Here is a 20,961-nt window from a genome sequence, read left to right on the forward strand (position 1 = left end):
ATTGGATATGTAGGACAAATATGTCAGAAATATTCAGCGTATATAAATTACATAAAACAGGTGATTAGTGAAAGGATGAAACACTGAAATCGCTACTGCATCAAATATGAAACATCGACTGCCACACATTAAGATCAATGCGAGTGAGTATCTCCAACTCTCAAAGTACACATTTGCATTGATCTTACTGTGTGGCAGTCAAGGTTTCACATTTGATGCAGTAGCGATTTCAGCGTGTTTCATCCTTTCACTCCAGTCCTGCCTTGTCTCCAAGTTCCTGCCAAGCTCCAGTCTTGCCTTGTCTCCAAGTTCCTGCCAAGCTCCAGTCTTGCCTAGCCTCCAAGTTTCTGCTAAGCTCCCATCCTGCCTTGTCTCCGAATTCCTGCAAATCAAAGCTTTTTTGTACCTCGGGCAATTAAGGGTTAACCTAGTTCTGTATCTTGCCTTGTTCTGCCTCGGATTCAGTTCTGTCTCACCTATTCTGAACCCAGTTTTAACCTAGTTCCGTGTCTTGCATTGTTCTGCCTGGGTTCCAGTTCGGCGGCCCCCTTTGCTTTGCTTTCCTTGCCGCGTCTGGATCTGGTCCTTGTCTTGTCTTTTGTAACTTAGTACTTCTGCCCTGCTTAGTTTAGCCTTGCCTAGCCCAGTCTTGTCTTGTCTGGTTTACTCTATCCAGGGGCGTTCCTAGGGGGGCTGACACCCGGGGTGGATCGTCGATGGGCCCCCCCCCCCGGGTGCAGCGACCCCTCCCCCGGCGAAACGCGACTATACCCCCTCCCCTTACTCTGCTATCCCAATCCCTGGTGGTCTAGAGGTACCTCTTCGGGGCAGGAAAGAGCCCCCTCTTTCCTGCCCGGAGCTGCTAGCTGCCCTGTATCCTCCTGTCCTGGTGAGTCCGGCTCTCGGCGTTTCAAAATGGCCGCCGAGAGTTGAGGTCTCGCGAGGCTGCTTGCAATAGGCTGCTAAAGCATCCTTCAGCAGCCTCATTTTATTATTATGTGGTTCAGTAACGTTTGGCTGTTCCAAAGTTTCAATAAAAATTGAAATCAAACAAAATAAAACATGGAAAAGAAACTAAGATGATACCTTTTTTATTGGACATAACTTAATACATTTCTTGATTAGCTTTCGAAGGTTGCCCTTCTTCGTCAGATCGGAAATCTGATTTCCGATCTGACGAAGAAGGGCAACCTTCGAAAGCTAATCAAGAAATGTATTAAGTTATGTCCAATAAAAAAGGTATCATCTTATTTTCTTTTCCATGTTTTATTTTGTTTGATTTCAATTTTTATTGAAACTTTGGAACAGCCAAACAGCCATGAATATAATAGGGTTAAGAACATAAGAATAGCCATACTGGGTCAGACCAATGGTCCATCTGTAATAATATAATATGATAAGAATAATAATATGTAAGGAAAGGGGGAATTAATTTTATTGAAATACATTAACCTGCACTGTAAGGTTTAAGGACATGTGCTCAGGACATAAAGACTTTAAAATGTTTATTTACAATACAGGTAATCTATATACATAAAATCCCCCCTCAGAGTTCTGAAGCTCACTCCATCTGTGGCAGTGAAGCCCTGAACTGCTGTCCTCCTGGTAGGCTAGGCTACTATTGGGACTACTCACCCTCAGTACTCAGCCACGCCCATCTGCTCCCTATAAAACTCACCCTCAATGTTCTATTGGCTTCTGACGTCACTGAAGCCAAGGTTCGTATGTTCGAAGCTCTGAAGCCTCGAAAAACAGCCTCTGGGCCCCGCCCTCGCATCAAACGTTATGACGTTGAGGGCGGAGGCGGAGCAATTCACCGCCCTCGCGTCAAACGTTATGACATTGAGGGCGGAGGCGGACCAATTCACCAACATTCGACGACGGGGGAAGGGGCAGGGGGGCCACAGGAAAGCCTTGCTAGCGCCCGTTTCATTGGCTCCAGAAACGGGCCTTTTTTTACTAGTGTAATAATATTACGAGAGAAAGAGAGACAGTTTTTAGAGATCTTTCACAAGGGGAATGTGCTTTTCAAGATAGCAAATCTGAATTATAAATTAGGCTGGATTAATGGTAACTCACTTTGATGATGGAAGCTGCTGATTGGAGTGATGAAGGAGATCCTTGCTGGAAAAGAAGTCTTTTTGTTGCAGAGTTGTTGCTGGAGCCTGGAGATGGTCTTATCTTGGATGTGTGTGAAGTCTAGCAAGGTCCATGAAGGTGCAGCTCAGGAATAGCAGAGAGGCAAGAGGCAAAGCCAAGAGAGCGAACTGAAAATGTTCCAGGCTTTTTATAATCTCTTGTTGGACCATAGGCTGAAGTCAGGTGGGGTGTACTCGATCCAATGAAAACTCAGGGATAGCTGATAACTAGTTTAATCTAGTTTTGAGATAATGGTAACTGGTCACATGTTTTAATGACATCATAAGACTTTCTGTCTGGACATCTGCTGGTAGATACACATCCAGAAGGCATCTGAAAGGATTTAAAGAGTCTTTGTTTGAGAGTAAGTGGAGTTTCACTGTCTTTTGTTAATTCCAGTCTCTGTGATTGCTGTCCATCTTCAGTTTTGTTCTTTGGAGATGATGGATTTAGGTATCTACCCAGCTAGTTTTTGTTACATGGGAGGGTGATGGTCAGAGCAATTTATCTGATATGTTCCAATAAGTCTTTGCAGCTGTATATTTTATATATCAAAATCAGTAACTCTGAATATTCCTCATATCATGCTACACATGTAGCCCAGTATCCTGTTTCCAACAGTGCCCAGTCCAGGTCACAAGTACCTGGCAAAAACCCAAATAGTAGCAACATTCCATTCTACCAATCCCAGGGCAAGCAGTGGCTTCCCCATGTCTACCTTAAAGGTTTGGTCAAGTTCCTGGAGGAAAAGTCCATGGTCCAGCTGTATAGACTTATCCTCCAGGAACTTGTCCAAACCTTTAAAACCAGCTATGCTAACCGCTGTTACCACATCCTCTGGCAGCGAGTTCCAGAGATTAACTATTCGTTGAGTGAAAATTACATGAACCATGCTCCACATGCTTTCCTTGCTTGTTTACTCATCCTGTAATACTGAGGGGCCAATGCACAACCTTTGCTTTACAGCTGTGTGCTGATGCTTAAAACATGGCTTCCTAACACAAAAGCAATGCCAAAATTTTGCTCCCCAATGCAGTAACTAAATAGTATGCAAAATAGACAGTGCAAAAAATGTACACTAATGGATGCACTGGATAGAGAAGCATGGAGGTCTGCCCTAGTGGCAGCTAGATCTTGTGCAGAAGTTGGCACAAAGAGTTGCATGCAAACACATCTGTGCATGGATTGAAATGCTACCCTGTGCATAAAAGTTTAGTGATAGCAATATTTTTGCTCAGTATAGCACTTTGGCACATGTGCAGAAGTGTACACATGCAACACCAGGTGGCAGTATAATATTTTGTGCTCACACTTGTATGTGCATGCATGCAACTTTCAATCCCATTGTTTTATTCTTTCTTTCAGCACACCTTTCCCTCAGTTTATGTCTTTTTTTTTTTTCAACCCATGCTTCTTATGGAACCCAGAAAAATGGTGTGGGACTATGTGCTTGCAGTAAAGAGAAAAAACAGGCATGAAATCCTCACTTACACTGACTACAGAAGAACAAGCTAACCTTTTATTCTGCAGGAGACCTTGCATTAAAGCCCTGTCATTGAGCTCATTCTTTTGATCTTCTGCACACTTTTGTGAGTTTGTACTTAATAGCTAGAAGCTTCATTAACATGGATTTAAATGGGCTGTGCACTGGTGCTACCAACAAAAGACTTGAAGCGTTCAGAGGAAGATGACAAACATTGTAAAGGGTATGTGCCAAAAGATAAATGACAAGATTTGAAGACCTGAATGTGTATACCCTAGAAAAAAGAAAGGATAGCGGACACATGATACAGACATTTAAATAATTAATATACATACAGATCTTTTTCAGAGATGGGGAAGCACTAGAGCTAGAGGACATAAATTGAGGTTGCAGGGTGGTAGACTGTGGCAGTAACATCAGGAAATACTTTTTTTTACAGAGAGGGTGGTGGAGGTTGTAGAGAAAAAAAAAGGTGACAAAATGTTTAAAATGCATGGGATAAACACTGAGGATGCATACACAGAAAGAGGATCAAAAGAAAACTTAAATGACCTCATGGCTGGAGTGGGCTTTCATTGCAGCTCCAGTAGTTAGGGAGTAAGGCCAGTGCTTGCCATACTTCTACAGTCTGTGTCCTGAAAATGGCAAAGACAGAACAGGGTCAAGTATGCATATTTTATAATCGCATTCATAGCATGTGCTATGATTTTGATTGTTGTATATCACAATAGGAAACATCATGCATTTGAAATTAGCTGATAAAAATGATAGCAATTTTATTGGATTATTGAATAAATCATGTATTGAGAATGCATGTGACTATTTATTTATTTATTTTATGTATTTATTAGGATTTATTTACCGCCTTTTTGAAGGAATTCACTCAAGGCAATGTACAGTAAGAATAGATCTAACATGAGCAGGAGGCAATTAGAGCAGTAAAAATATTCAAACAACAATACAAAGTATGGCATGGTATGCTGCTTGCAATGACACAATATGTACTAGAACATTAGAATTGGTAGTGAGGGGTAAGGCAAAGTTGTAGCATATAGATGAGTAAGAAAGTAGGAAGAATTAGAAAGTAAGGTGATTGATTTGAAGGAAGTTGCACGTGAGGTCAGAGAGATGTTTAAATATATCTAATTCTTCACGAACTTATCTTAATTCCTCTACAATTGGGAAGGTGTAGGTTAAGTACAAGACCTACTACGCATCCAGTTTCTCCCTTTTGGGCAGCCAGCTTTGGAACGCTATACCCAGACCAGGAAGTAACCTGTTCCGGGGCAGAGGGAGCATGAAAATGAAGAGCCGACAGGCGCGCGGCACCCCCCCAGCGGCGTGCACCCGGGGCGGACCGCCCCCACCACCCCCTCTTGGTACGCTACTGCTGCTGTGCCAAGGTTATACACCAGCAACAAGTCCTGTCCCTGGAGCACTTTTAGTGGGTACTGCAGTGCACTTCAGGCAGGCAGACCCAGGCCCATCCCCCCCCCCCCACCTGTAATACTTCTGGTGGTAAATGGGAGGCCTCTAAAACCCACTGTACCCACATGTAGTGGCCCCCTTCACCCCTAAGAGCTATGGTAGTGTTGTACATTTGTCCCTCCCACGACCAAATGGCTTGGATTGGGACGTTTCTGAGCTGGGCGTTTTTAGTTTCCATTATCGCAAAAAAAAAAAAACTCCCATCTCAGAAGGGACCAAATCCATGGCATTTGGTCCGTCCAAACCGTATTTTCGAAACGAAAGATGGACGCCCATCTTTTTCGATAATACGGTCTGTCCCGCCTCTTCACATACCTGTTTTTGGACAGACGCCCATGGACATGGGCGTTCGCGTTCGATTATGCCCCTGTGCTAACTCCTATTAAGTGGAGTACAAAGCAGTTAACAAGGTGAATAAAAAATAACTTTGAAGAATTAAGACAAAAATCTTTTAAACCAATGTTTCTAAGGGGCCCTTTTACTAAGGTGTGTAGGCGCCTAACGTACATCCAATGCACGCCAAATTGGAACTACCACCCAGCTAGCACGTGCCCCGAGCGGTAATTCCATTATTGACATTTGTCCAAAACACGCGGTAGAAAATATTTTCTATTTTCTATCGCTTGGTGCTTACCTGGTAGTAATCGGCAATTTATGCGCGCTGGCCACTTACTTCCCAGTTAGTGTGTGAGACCTTACCGCTAAGTCAATGGGTGGAGGTAAGGTCTCAGGCCAAAAATAGATGCACGCTGGTTTTAATTTTGCCACACATCCATTTTCAACCAAAAAAAATGCCTTTTTTCCAGGCACGCTGAAAAAAATGATCTGTGTGTTCCGAAACACACACCTAAACCAGTACAAGCCACTTTTAGGCATATCTTAGTAAAAGGGCCCCTTAGATCTTACGAAATGAAAAATAACTGGAAGAACTTTGAAGTTCAATAGGAAGAGAGAGACAAAAATGAGGGGCCTGGTAACAAAAAGATGCTTCCAACATTTTTTTTTAATATCTAATGTTTAAGAAAGAAGGTAGAATCAAGCAAGATGGATATCTAACTAAAATGATAGTCTGGGGATGTACCATCAAACATTTTAAAAATTCTACAAGCCAACTTAAATAAAACTCTCAAGTGAATAGGAAGCCAATGAAGAGAGGCGAGAACAGCAGTAGAACTACCAGATTTTGTAAGACCCAGAATAAGTTTAGCGGCAGCATTCTGTAGTAACTGCAGTTTCAAACACAATTTCACAGTAAGAGATGAATAAAGGGCATTACAGTGATCTAAGAGGCCCTTTTACAATGCCACGGTACAGCTACTGCAGTATTGCCATGCATTAAATTGCGACTACCATTGGCCTACCTCAGGAGCTCAACAGTAGCTCCCACCCCCAGCGCATGCCATTTCTGGTGCTACAAAACTATTTTGTATTTTTGTAGCACAGGGTTGGCGCAGGATCCCTTACCGTCACCAAAATAGGTGTTGGTAAGGGCTGCCCTGGAAATGGCCACACTTCAATCCCTGTCATTAGTGTACAGCTATTTCCTTTTTTGAAAAAACAGCCTTTTACCCACTGTGGTAAAAGGTGGCCTCAGCATGCGTCAAAACCAATGACTTAAAATGCAATGGCAAAGTGTGTTCTATCAAAATAACGATATGATGTAACTGACGTAACTTGAAAAAAATGATTTGAGTAAGATGAGTCATTTGCAGTTCCAGAGAAAGAGTAGTGTCTAATATAGCTCCAAGGATCTTAGAAGACCAATCAATTTTAAGAGGTAAGTCACTAGACACTAGAAGGGAATCAGGAATAAGATTATCCTTATGGTTTTATCAGCATTTAATTTAAAACCATGAATCAAACTGTAATGTTTAATCATAGAAATGCAAGTGGCAACTTTCAGAGTAGTATCAGTCCAATTCTCACTGACTGGAAGTAAAAGACATATCATCAGCATACGAATAAAAACCATGATCCATATAGGCATTGAATAAAATGGGTGATAATGAGGAACCCTGTGAGACACCACAGGGTGGCACCCATGAAGCAGAGAAATTAGCTTTCATTTTAACAGTATAATGTCTATTGGATAGAAACTCTTTAAACCATAAGAAGACTTTACCTGAAATACCCCAGGATTGGTAGTGTGGAATGCTGCTACAGGTTAGGTTTCTGTCAGGTACTTGTGACCTGGATTGGCCACTGCTGGAAGCAGGATACTGGGCTAGTTTGGCTGTTCTTATGTTCCTATACCTATCAAGTTTAATTTGAATAAAAGGATTTCATGGTCCACTGTATCAAACACAGTGGTGAAATCAAACTGCAATAGAACCAGTGCTTTACCTTTCACCATAAAATGTCTAGCATCATAAATAAGAACTAATAAAGCTACTGTGAAATGCTCTAAAACCAAATTGAAGTGTACTCAGACAGCCATGACTGTACAGATGACAGTTGAGCAGCAACAATGGACTCAGATAATTTGGAAAGTAATGGAATGCTGGCAACTGAAAATCAGCAGGGAGACTAGGATCTGTGTTAACTTTTTAAAGAATGGGCTGAGAATGATTTCTCCTAACCTTGAGGGGTATTGTCCAGACTCTAAAAGGGAATTCAAAAAGAAGTAAGACAATCCAATAACTAAAAAGGAGGGGATTTCATAATATAGGATGGTTCTCTCTTCACTTTTCGGAGGAAAGACTTCAGATTCTCTGCATTTCGCCCTGGTCTACATCACACGAATAGCAGACTGCTTCCTATCCTATGCAGACCATTATCTGCTATGTTGGGATAAGGTGCAGAATCGTCATAAGTCGGAAAACCTGCATTTGCTAACTTTAATTTCTTTCATAGACTTTTTATATTTATATTATAATACTTTCATAGACTTTTTATATTTATTTTATAATATACATCAATACACTTATCTGGGCTGTAGTTTGCCCGATTGGGAACGCGTTAGGTCTTGCGTTGTTTTTATGGCCTTCGGTAGTGCGTTCCATAGCTGAGTACAGATGTATGAGAAACTGGTCGCATATAACCCCTAATGGTACCTAATTTATTCTTTAGGTATTCTGGTCCATTTTTTCTGAGAGCCTTGAAAATGTGGCCAGGTTGGGTATTGATAGCCAGTGCAGTTTTGCAGGAAAGGTGTGATGTGTCACACGATTTGCAACCCTCTATGAGTCTTGCTGCAGCAATCTGAATTAATTGGAGCTGATGCAAACTCTTTGTGGTCCGACCAACATGCAGGACATTACAGTGGTATATTAATAGATGACTATGATTAGGTGATAGAAATAGTTTCCCAAAATTCCTGACCTGTGATTTTAGGGGGGAGTTTATAGTAATAAATAAATACCAATAAATTAGTTCCCAGAAGGGATTTTGATGTTAGGTACCTGTCTGCTTGTGTTAGGAACTAAGTTACTTGGGTTCAGGTTGTTTGTTTTCATTGTTTCACCGCACCCCCTCCCCCAATAGGCAGTCAGTTTACTCAAAGCTATAGGTAGATCTGGTTCAGTGGGTATGAGTAGCTGTAGGTCATAGTAACATAGTAGATGACGGCAGAAAAAGACCTGCACGGTCCATCCAGTCTGCCCAACAAGATAACTCATATTTGCTGCTTTTTGTGTAAACCCTACTTTGATTTGTACCTGTGCTCTTCAGGGCACAGACCTTATAAGTCTGCCCCGCACTATCCCCGCCTCCCAACCACCAGCCCCACCTCCCAACCACCGGCTCTGGCACAGGCACAATATATATATATATATCTGTCTTGTTATCCCTGTAAAACTTTGTAACGATACACTGTGTTATCTTTGTAATACCTAGCACCTATTCATTGTTAGCCGCACTGAATCTGCTACCGAGCGGGAAAGAGCGGGGTACAAATGCTACAAATAAATATATATATATATATATATATATATATAATTTATTTATTTATTGCACTTGTATCCCACATTTTCCCACCTATTTGCAGGCTCAATGTGGCTTACAAAGATCTGTTATGGTAACAGATCTTTGTTCAAAGAAGGAAAAAGGATCCAAATTAAGAAAATAATAAGCAACATAAGTACTGGTAAGCTAGATGCAAAGCATTGATAAAGAATGTTAAAAGAGAATATGAAGAAAACCTTGTTGCAGAAACAAAAACTCATAGTAACAACGTTTTCAGGTATATCAGAAGCAGAAAGCCTGTAAGGGAATCCATGGCATTGCTAGATCATGAAGGAGCAAAAGGGGCACTCAGGGAGGACAAGGCCATAGTGGAGAGACTGGATGAATTCTTTGCTTCAGTCTTTATGGAAAAAGAGGTATGTGATCTACCTTACCAGAAATGGTTTTCAAGGGTGACTATGCGGAAGAACTGAAAGAAATCTCGATTAACCTGGAAGATTTACTGAGCTAAATCGACAAGTTAGAGTGATAAATCACTTCGACCAGATAGTATATATCCCAGGGTACTGAAAGAACTCAAACATGTTAGTGATTTGTAATCTGATGTTAAAATCATTCGTAGTACCTGAGGATTGGAGGGTAGCCAATGTAATGCCAATTTTTAAAAAGGGTTCTACAGGTGATCAGGAAAATTACAGACCAGTAAGCCTGATTTCAGTACTTGATAAAACAGTGGAAACTATTATAAAGAATAACATTATGGAACACATAGACAAACATGGTTTAATGGGACAGAGTCGGCATGGGTTCAGCCAAGGGAAGTCTTACCTCACCAATTTGCTTCATTTCTTTGAAGGCATGAAAAAACATGTGGATAAAGGTAAGCAAGTTGATGTAGTGTATCTAGATTTTCAGAAAGCTTTTGATAAAGCTCCTCATGAGAAACTCCTGAGAAAATTAAAAAGTAATGGGATAGGAGTCAATGTCCTTTTGTGGACTAGGAATAGGTTATTGGACAGAAAACAGAGGATAGGGTTAAATGGCCATGGACCGGTGCTATTTAAGATATTTATAAATAATCTGGAAATTGGAACAATGAGTGAGGTGATTAAATAAGCAGATGACACAAAACTATTTCAAATTTGTCAAAACATATGTGGACTGTGAAAAATTGCAGGAAGACCTTATGAAACTAGAAGACTAGGCATCCAAATGGCAGATGAAATTTAATGTGGACAAATGCAAAGTAATGCACATTGGGAAGAATAATCCGAATCATAGTTACCTGATGCATACAGGGATGGTATACAGGGTAGGGAAAGGAGAGAGGAGAATTGTTGGACATGGATGGATGAATGGGGGCAGGGGAGAGAGGAAGTTTGCTGGATATGGGTAGATGGAGGAGAGGGCAAGGGGAGAATTGAGAGTTGCTGGACATGGATGGATGGGGGGGAGGGAAGTCAGGAAGGAGATGCACATGGATGGAGGGGAGGGAAGAGAGGAGAAATGCTGGACATGGATGGAGTGGAGGGCAGGGAAGAGAGGAGAAATGTTGGACAAGGATGGAGAGAAGGAAAGACAGAGGAAGTAGATGCACATGGATGGAGGGGAGGGGAGTGAGGAGAAATGCTGGATATGGATGAAAGGGAAACTGCTGAATTTAAGGGCTGGATCGGAACACTTTGAGGGCAGATACTGAAACTCGAAGAAGGATAGGGGCAGGGCTACAGATGGTAGATAGGACGAATAAGGACACAAGAGGATGGTGGACATGGTGAGTGAAAAAATATCAAATGAAAAGAAGACTCTGCATACAACAGAAGACACTGAGACCAAAGCGAATAGAAAAACAAAATAATCAGACAACAAAGGTAGAAAAAAGTATTTTATTCAGAATGTATTAATTGGAATATGTGAGCTATTGGAAATGTGCATCTGTGAGTTTCAATGTGCATGTAAGTTTCAATTTTTCTAGTATTGCTTCATGCCGAGTCTAACTTCTTGAGGTAACTTTCCAGTTCGGTATTTTGCCTTCATATTTTTTTATTTCTAGTTCCTTGTGTCATATCTGTTGTGTCATGAGTTTTTCATGTGTGATCAAGGTGTAGTATTCTGCTAGTGTGTAGTATTTGCAGCCCTTTTGTTTTTGTTTTTCACTAGGTAGTGTACTGGTGTTTTAGAGCCCGGTGTAATTACAGTGCTGCCTTTCCACGAATAAGGTTGTAGCTCGTCCTGTCCTTGGAATTAGTGCTGTTATGATTTGGTAAGGTTATGAGTGTGTTTTTGCACAAGTTTGTGTAGTGTTTTGCAGTGGAGAGATTGTGTGTTGGTCTTACTGAGGTGGCACCAAAACATCAGAAAGGGTGTAGAGCCTAAATCATGACACACTACCTCTTGAAGGATCTATATATAGAACTTATGCATTTCTAAGGTCTACACTGGCATAGTATCGGAAAGGGGGTGGAGAAATACTACTGGAGAGGAAGAGGGAGTTCTGGATAAGGAGGAAGGAAGGAAGGAAGGAAGGAAGGAAGGAAGGAAGGAAGGAAGGAAGGAAGGAAGGAAGGAAGGAAAGGAGAAAGAGCTGACTTTTTTGGGAATAACCAGTGGTGTAGCAAGGGCGGGGTGGTGGGGGCGGTCCACCCTGGGTGCACGCTGCTGGAGGGTACAGAGAGCAGCCGCGCACCTGTCAGCTCCATTGGTTCCCTGCTCCCTCTGCCCCGGAACAGGTTACTTCCTGTCCCAGGGTAGAGGGAGCAGGGAGCCAGCGGAGCCAACAGGCGCGCGGCTGCTCTCTGCACCCTCCAGCAGCCAAGAATGCACCGGGGGGGGGGGCTTGATGCACTGGGGAGGGGGGTGTCATTGCGCCAGGAGGGGGGGGCTTGATGTGCCGGGGAGGGGGGTGTCGTGCTGCACCCTGGGGGTGACAAGTCACCGCCAAGCACAGCGAAGGAACAGTAGGTGTAATGAAGGGCAATGTAGCTCTTCCCGGGTGCAGGCAGGGTAGCATCTCAGGAACCCACTCAAGCACAGGCAGACTCAGGATCCTGGTCAGACACAGACAGCATCTTAGGAACCCACTCAGGCACAGAGAGATAGCATCTCAGGAATCCACTCATCCATTGACAGCGTCTCAGGAACCTCTCGGTCTCAGGAACCTTTCAGGCAGGATAGCGTCTCAGGAATCTCTCAGGAAGGAGTGAGCCAATGATGCAAAGGCCCTGAAGGAAGTTCCTGGAGGGGGTAAAAGGTCTCCAGGGCATGACGTCAGCCACTAACCCTGGGCAATACCTGTTGCCCACAGTGAACCTGAGAATGAGTGCACGCCCAACGCTGTGGGTTCGATGGAACCAGCGAATGGGGCGTCCTGGAGCGAGTGAGGAGGCAACAAACAGAGTGTCTGCTGAAGGAGTCACAGTAGGAGTGTGATGTTATAGAATTAGTGCTTAGTGCCCATATTTTTTGCATCTAATTTTTGGTGTACTTTCCTGAATCTATCCCTTAATGCCACTGCATATCCGCAGCCAGGCCACTGAGCACAGTTTAAGCAGGCAGGAACCTCTCTTGCCCACTTAAATCACTTTGAATATTGACCCCTTTGTTTTTAATATTTCTCAATCATTCTGCTTTCCTCCTGTGAAACAGCAGAGCTGACAGGGATCATGTAGAAATGCCTCGGATAGAAGCCACCTTCCATAAATACTCTTGTCCTTAAGCTACCAGCTCTGGTCGCCAAAAGAAGTTTTCATTCAACTTTATAGGGATGTCTAAATATATTGACCTTCCTTAGAGGAGAAATTACACAGAGAAATAAGCATGCACATATCAGGCATGTGGCACTTTCAAAGCAAGAATATAAGCTTTCATATTAGATCATTCCTTTCACTTCTCTGTTTTTTCCTCCAGAATAACTGGAGAAAAACTCACTTTTGTATAATTAACATATACGTTTACAATATCCTTAACTCTCTAATTCTATAAAAGTCACCAAAAATTGCATGTGCAAATTTGGGCGTACAATTTAATTGAATAATGAGCTAATTAGTGCCAATAATTGGCTTTTTAACAAGCAATTATTGACACTAATTAGATTTAATTGAAATTTATATGTGTAAATTTAGGCGTGGGACCCGCGCCTAAAATTTATGCACGATCTGGAAAAGAATGCAGAAATGGGAGGGTCATGGGTGTAGCAGGGGTATTCCTAAAATTAACATGTATTGTTATAGAACAATGGGGATTCGCGCCTAATACATTTGCGCCACGTTTCAGTTGGTGCGTATGGCCGCGCCTAAAGTTAGGTGTGATTCCCGGGTGTAAGCGCTATTCTATAAACTGTGCCTAACTTTAAGTGTGGCTTATGAAATAGCACTTTATTAGGCGCCAATTTTTATGATGCCATAAATAGAAGCTAGCCTTAAAAGTGAGTGTTCAAGATTATTATCTTGGTGCTCAGCTGTAGTACAGCAGGAGTGGAGTGGCCTAGTGGTTAGGGTGGTGAACTTTGGTCCTGAGGAACTGAGTTTGATTCCCGGCACAGGCAGCTCCATGTGACTCTGGGCAAGTCACTTAACCCTCCATTGCCCACCACATTGAGCCTGCCATGAGTGGGGAAGCGTGGGGTACAAAGGTAACAAAAAAAAATAGTACAGTTTACTTGGGTTTTTTTTTTTTAATGTTTGCACAAACTGAAATGGATTTAGTCTATGTGCAAGGAGAACACATGCAGTGGTGTTTTGCAATTCAAAAGTACTTGCTTGACCTCTATTATGCTATACTATTTCCACCAATCAGAAGGCAGTCTGGGTTATTTTGTCTCTTCCAGGAATGTAAGCATTTGTGAATGGCTAACCTCTCCTCTATATAACCACTGACTGATGACTTGTGCTAACCTTTAGCCCAGATACCTTTCTCTGAACTGTAGCTATTCTTAAACTCTGCAGATAGCAGAATTGTTCTGTCCTTTAACACACATTCACAGGCGCTGGAAAATCTTTCTCTCTCTGTAGAACTCTAGTCATCAATAATTTGTAAATTCTGTAACTTATGTCGCTCACGATTAACCAGTGACTTGCTGCTGGGGGAAGCCTTTGGGGACAGTTGGGACCCCCTTGTTAATTTATTTTATGATGACAAAGAGTTTCACGCTGAGAACAAAGCCAGAGAGTGACCTTCAATAGGAAATTAGCTACTCATTATTATTCAGACTGATATTCAAAACAAGTTATATGTTCACTGGTGGCCAGTGAACACATAACTTGCACATGCAGCTATTTTTTTTTAAATAATAGTATCGGATCTTTTAAATTGCTAAGTGGCTCTATACAGTCTATATAGAGAAGGGGCAGTTCAAGGACAGGAAAAAGGCAGGCAGAAAATAATCCATAGAGAAGCGATCTTCAGCAGCTATCTAGATAAGTTATGCTGCTTATTTTAGAAGTTCTGTTTGCATTTTAGACATCCGTAAAGCAGCATGTAGACATTTATATTACATAAAGCAGGGCTTTTTTTGAGGGGGTACTGAGTACTGGCACCTGTTCCATTGTCTGCTAAAATTGACCTGTGGTCCCCAAGTTTTAATGAAAGAGCTCAGTCTCTACACACCAATTCTGCCTTGTCATAGATTCTGTGACTGGTTGCAGGGGGTCTGGCTTTTGTGGAGTGGGTCCCTCCGTGATCACCCCACCCCTGAAGGGTGGCCTGGCATTTGAGTACCGACACCTTTTTTGCTAGAAAAAAACACACTGGCATAAATGTTTAAATCTCAATTTTACTCCAAAGCCAGGATATACATATCTAAAACTAAAAAATGTGCATGTGCAAGGGGGGTGAGGCCTAAGACAAAAATATGCATTCCAAATTTCAGAAGGGGGATGAATGTCTATGTACAAACAAATCGACATCCGGACTTACACGTGGTACCCAGGAAGTCTAGGTTTCATAAAGGTGCTCGTATTGAATAGCACTCCACTAGCAGGATTAAGAAAGGAAAAGCCTAATGGCTAGTGCAGTGGACTAAGAACCTGGTGAACTGGGTTCAATTCCTACCATCACTCCTTGTGACTCTGGGCCAGGGGCGTATCTGCGTGGGGCCACAGGGGCCTGGGCCCCCGCAGATTTTGCCCTGGCCCCCCTCCCCGCCGTCAACCCTCCCCCGTTGCTTACTTTTGCTGATGGGGGGCCCCAACCCCCTCCAGCCGAGGTCCGACCCGCAATCTCCATATTTCGTCTTCCTCCGTGGCCATGTGCTTCAAGGAAGTAACGCTGCAGTGCTGATTGGTTGAACCCTCCATTGTGAGCCCACTAAAGTACCTGTATATAGGGACGGTGCTTGGGTTTCTGGTGCCCCCCTGGAAACTATCAGTTGCCCCCCCCCCCCAGTCCAGCATCTCCTTTCTCTCTTCTCCCTCTTCCCTTCTACTACTACTACTACTACTACTACTACTTAACACCCCTTTTCAGCCCAGTGCCTTAAAAGATGAAGAATAAAAGGGATTTTTTTTTTTACTTGACAGCTTTTTTATTTATTTATTTATTTATTGTATTTGTATCCCACATTTTCCCACCTATTTGCAGGCTCAATGTGACTTACAATATTCTGCTCTGGCTATTGCCATGGCTGAGTAGAGAAACAATTAATAATAACACAAGAATATGAGTAACGTGGAGGGGCATAATTGAACGGAAACGCCTATCTCCATGGGCGTTTATCTCCGAAAACGGGTCTGTGAAGGGGCGGGCCGAACCGTATTTTCGAAAAAAATTGACGTTTTTGAGCTGGGCGTTTGTTTTTTTTTAGCGATAATGGAAACTAAAAACGCCCAGCTCAAAAACGTCCTAATCCCAGCCATTTGGTCGTGGCAGGGACCATGATTCGTAGTACACTCGCCCCCCTGATATGCCAGGACACCAACTGGGCACCCTAGGTCAGTGCAGTGGACTTCAGAAAAAGCTCCCACATGCATAGCTCCCTTACCACGGGTGCTGAGCTCCCAACCTCCTCCCCCAAAACCCACTACCCACAAATGTACAACACTACCATAGCTCTTAGGGGTGAAGGGGGCACCTACATGTGGGTACAGTGGGTTTTGGAGGCCTCCCATTTACCAGCACAAGTGTTACAGGTGTGGGGGGGGGATGGGCCTGGGTCCACCTGGCTGAAGTGCACTGCAGTACCCACTAAAAGTGCTCCAGGGACCTGCATACACACAGGCCTCTAGGACTTGTTACCGCTGTATAACATTGGCACACCAGTTTACACCTGAAGACTAATCTCTCCGAAAACATCCTTTATTGGAATAAGCACGCTTACTCACAGTTAACTGCAAATCAGAGGTTGTGCCCCACCACTGGCAACGAGTCTCCCTGGTAGTGAGATTAGCAGGTCAGAGCTGGCAGAATGTTGTACAATGCCCTCTTTCAGCCACATTCAAGGTAAGAACTAAGTTCTCTAACGTGGCTAACACATGGAAGGGATCTAAAACTGGCTTACAAAAATGGCCACTACCTCATGGACTACCGGAAACACAACAGGGCACACTCTGACCCAGTAGGCAGGGGGAAAAGCACCATGGGAGAAGAGCCTACCAACTACCAACATCGTGAGACTGTAACACAAGCTAATGAAATCACGGACACCAATACCCTACACCCACCACAATGCAATGCTGATTTGACCCTGTAGTGCACCCGAGAGCCACATCTGACCCAGGGAAAGGCTGTGACAGGATCGAACATATTCTGCTGTCATGGAGGTGGGTACTGCATTTGAGGCTGGCATAGAGGCTGGAAAAAAAGTTTTTAAAGTGGGTTTTTTTTTGGTGGGAGGGGGTTAGTGACCACTGGGGGAGTCCAGGGAGGTCCTCCTCGATTCCCTCCAGTGGTCATCTGGTCAGTTGGGGCATTTGTTTGGGGCTTGTTCATGAAAAAAAGGGTCCAAAAAAGTGTCCCAAAATCGCGGTAAAAACGCCTTTTTTTTTTTTGATTATCAGCTAAAGACGCCCATCTCTCCTCGGCTGATAACCACGCCCCAGTCCCGCCTCCACCACGCCTCTGACATGCCCCCGTCAACTTTATTCATTTCCGCGACGGAGTGCAGTTGGAAACGCCCAAAAATCGGCTTTCGATTATACCGATTTGGGCGCCTTTACGAGAAAAATGCCCATCTCCCGATTTGGGTCGAAATATAGGCGTTTTTCTCTTTCGATTATAAGCTGGATAGTGGAATTAGAAAAGATGCAGAGAAGGGCGATGGGATGACTTCCCTATGAGGAAAGGCTAAAGCGGCTAGGGCTCTTCAGCTTGGAGAAAAGGCAGCTGAGGGGAGATACGATAGAGGTCTATAAAATAATGAGTGGAGTTGAACGGGTAGATGAGAAGCGTCTGTTTATGCTTTCCATAAATACTAGGACTAGGGAACATGCGATGAAGCTACAAAGTAGTAAATTTAAAACGAATTAGAGAAAAGTTTTCTTCACTCAACGTGTAATTCAACTCTTCGAATTCATTGCCAGAAAATGTGGTAAAGGCGGTTAGCTTAGCAGAGTTTAAAAAAGGTTTGGATGGCTTCCTAAAAGAAAAGTCCATAGACCATTATTAAATTGGACTTGGGGAAAATCCACTATTTCTGGGATAAGCAGTATAAAATGTTTTGTACTTTTTTGGGATCTTGCCCGGTATTTGTGACCTGGATTGGCCACTGTTGGAAACAGGATGCTGCACTTGATGGACCTTTGGTCTGTCCCAGTATGGCAATACTTATATACTGTTGCCGCAGATGTTTTCTCGACTCAGAAACCACTACCACTGTTACATGATTTCCGTAGTGCATTTCCAATTGGAGGAGACGTTTATCTTAGAACATCTATGACGTTTACAGTGCTTTTTATTAAATATTTTTAATGTATTTTCAAATATTGGATAACATTTATTTACCTCTTCCATTATGGACTTAGTTTTTTTTTAATTTTCTCATAAATATTTTCCATTTGGATGTCATATCAAAAATGCCCCTCCACACATCTTCCATAATATATTTACTCATCTGCTGAAAGCAAGAGGCTTGTATCCTGTTTGAGTAAGTTTAAGGTACACAGTACAAGAGGACAATTAACTAATTCCCATATGCAGGTAGGAAACAGAAAACTTAGTGCCTAGAAAGAAACACTGCCGTGTTTTATGTATCTTGGAGATAAGGTTGTTTAACATTATTCACAACCCTTAGTAACACTATCACCTCTGAATGAAAAACATTGATACATGCCAGGTATCCTATGAAACTGATTTTACCTGCTTAAAAGGAAAGCTTATGAGTCAAGGAAACAAAAAAATGGAGGATAATTTTGAATGCAGTTTGCATAACCAGTTCTTCCCTCCATTAACAAAGTGCCCATTTTCCCAGAGGGCTCGTAGGACAGCAGCAGAGCTACTTTCTCCTTTTTTAGGCACATTTCAGAGTGCATGACAGCACTAATAGGTTTCAATAGTTTGTCCACAGCCAAGCTAGGCCCACTCTCTGCTTCACAAAGTTGCACCAGTTTTTATAAGATGAAGTAAAGTTCTGAAATCAAAATGAGGCCATCCATATTTGGAAAATACAATGTATCTAAAATCATAATTTCCCTGTTTATATTTTAAATCTGTCTACATATATTTACAACTGTCTACATATATCTACAGTTAACTTATAAGACTACAGTTGTTTCCCCATGCCCCAACTGTAAAAAAACGATTGTTAACTCACCAAATGTAAATTGTAAGCCACTTTGAACCGAAACCTGTTTTTGGATAATAGTGGGATACAAAAATGCATAAATAAATATAAATAAATAAATAAATAAATAAAAGATGCATTTGGGCTCCATTTAAGTAAAGGCAACCAAACTTGGCAGGGAGCAGGGCTACTTTTTACTCCAGAGGAAGGTCATGGCCTGGTTTTCCCTCTGAATTATCCAGGCTTCTCCAAGCTGAAGGCTTGAAACAGAAACAAAAAGAGTTTCTTCTTCAAAAAGAGAAAGACACATACAGTACACGCTCTGACTTTCTCTGTACGAAACACCTACTTATTCTCTTTCTCACAGAAACACAGGTGGAGGGACATTTTCAAAAGGACTTCTAAATGCCACCCCCCCCCCCTCCCCACCAAAAAAAAAAAATCCAGTACAAAACGTCCAAAAAAAAAGTGGTTCACCTCACAGCCATTTTGAACAGGAAAAACATTTGAGTATCCTGTTCAAAAATATGTGAGAAGGACATCCTTATGCTAGAGACGTCCATCCTGAACAACCATTTTACAAACTGAAATGTTTAAATTATAAACAGGGGAAAACAAAGCACAAGTATGTCTGGCAGCATTCTCATGAAAATGGCCACACAGACCTCTACAGAACAGAGAAGTAGCCCAGTAGCATAGGCAGTCAGTGGCCCAACTGTTTGGGGAGGCTAAAGGGGGGCGGGGTTAGGGGTGGAGCCAGGGGCGGAGCTTATAGCCACAATTAACATAGAAAAAATAAGTAAAAATAAAATAGTCACAATTAATACCTTTTATTAAATTTAGATATTAGATATGTATCATATGTCAAAGAATAAAGTGATTGCTCAAAGCATATACTAACCACAATCGCTCAACTGCAAAACACTATGCACAAATTTGTGCAAAAACACACTCAGAACCTTACTGTACCATAACACTAGGCAGACCCTAACACACCAATATACCACCCATATAGAAAATGCAGACCGTCAACAATATGAAACAAGGGATCATAATATCACAATTCTCATGTAGAGCCACAAAACACCCTTTTAGGGTGGATAGTGTTCACAATGAGCTCCTTTTATTAACAACTATATGTAGATCCTTCAAGAGGTAGTGTGTCATGATTTACGCTGTACACCCTTTCTGATGTTTTGGTGCCACCTCAGTAAGCCCAACACACAATCTCTCCACTGCAAAACACTATACACAAACTTGTGCAAAAACATACTCATAACCTTAGCAAACCATAACAGCACTAATTCCAAGGACAGGACAAGCTACAACCTTATGCGTGGAAAAGCAGCACTGTAATTACACCGGGCTCTAAAACACCAGTACACAACCTAGTGAAACAAAAAAAAACCCCAAAAAGGGCTGTAAATACTATACACTAGTAGAATACTGCACCTTGATTACACATGAAAAATACATGACACAACAGATATGAAGGCAAAACTGGAAAGTTACCTCAAGAAGTCAGTCTCAGCATACAGCAATACTAGAAAAATTGAAACTTACATGCAAATTATCACAGATGCACATTTCCAAAAGCTGACATATTCCAGTTAATAAATTCTGAATAAAATACTTTTTTCTACCTTTGTTGTCTGATCATTTAGTTTTTCTATTCGCTTTGGTCCCAGTGTCTTCTTTCCATTTGATATTTTTTCTCTCACCATCCTCCTGTGTCCTTATGCGTCCTGTCTACCATCTGTAGCCCTGTCCCTATCCTTTCTCCAGTTTCAGCATCTGCCCTCAAAGTGTTCCAATCCAGCCCTTAAATTCAGCAATTTTTCCTCCATCCATATCCAGCATGTCTCCCCTCCCCTCCATCCATGTGCATGAATTTCCTCTGTCTTTCCACCCCTCCATCCATGTCCAGCATTTCTCCTCTCTCCCTTCCACTCCATCCATGTGCATCTCCTTCCTTTGTCTTTCCTTCCCTCCATCCTGGTCCAACATTTCTCCTCTCTTCCCTCCCCTCCATCCATCCATGTCCAGCACCTTCCCTCTTTCTCTTCTACCCTTCCATCCAGTGTCATCCCTCTTTCTCTCTCCATCCTTCTACCCATTACCCTCTCCCAATCCTTCCGTCTATTGTCTCCCTCTATCTCCCCTTCCTTCTAAACAGTTCTCTCTCTCTCTCTACCCTTTTCCATTCAGCATGTCCGCTCTATCCCCATCCTTCCAG

This window comes from Microcaecilia unicolor, chromosome 2 (genome assembly GCF_901765095.1).
Source record: "Microcaecilia unicolor chromosome 2, aMicUni1.1, whole genome shotgun sequence".
In the NCBI taxonomy this organism is placed as follows: Eukaryota; Metazoa; Chordata; class Amphibia; order Gymnophiona; family Siphonopidae; genus Microcaecilia; species Microcaecilia unicolor.